We start from the raw sequence: 686 nt of genomic DNA on the forward strand, positions 1-686 counted from the left end.
TTTCAAGATTCTATTTGTACTTGCTGTTTTTGGTTGAAGTTTTCTTTGAAGCACAATTACATTCTTATTTGGTTCCCACTGGGTGTACTTAAAGTGATTGCAAATCTTTCCAATGGAGTATAAATATATGTGGAATTGTATTCTGAAGGGATATTTTATAAGTAAAATAAATAATTATTTATCGCTTATTTTAGACATGTATATGGTCCTGTGCTAAAGTTGTTATTTCTGTTTTTTTCATAGTAGATTGATGTCGCGAGCAAAACCCCTGCGTCCCGCCAGGAGGTCGCAACGTGTAAAGAAGAGATAGAGAGATGGATATGATGTAACTCACTTGATCTTTATTGGGACGAGGTCCGCACCACTATCGTGGCCCGGTCATGGTCTGCTGACGTTGTCACGGAGAAGGAGACGTCGCCTCACAATCTAGACACAGAGGTCACCGCAGAAGTTGAGACTGAGAACCAGCGAGTGGTTGGCAATGAAACTGTCGGGGCGTCGGTAGCACCGGCGATGATGTTCTCCGGACAGGGAACTCGCTTCACCTCAGTCCAACCCGATGCCTCTTTATATACTGTGCTAAGTCTCCTTCATAAACATATTACATCACTTATTTTTCTTATGCTTACACACCAAAAACATACACATGTCGTAAACATGTTTTGGTTTACGATATTTCGCACAAT

Source organism: Mustela nigripes, chromosome 5, assembly GCF_022355385.1.
Source record: "Mustela nigripes isolate SB6536 chromosome 5, MUSNIG.SB6536, whole genome shotgun sequence".
In the NCBI taxonomy this organism is placed as follows: domain Eukaryota; kingdom Metazoa; phylum Chordata; class Mammalia; order Carnivora; family Mustelidae; genus Mustela; species Mustela nigripes.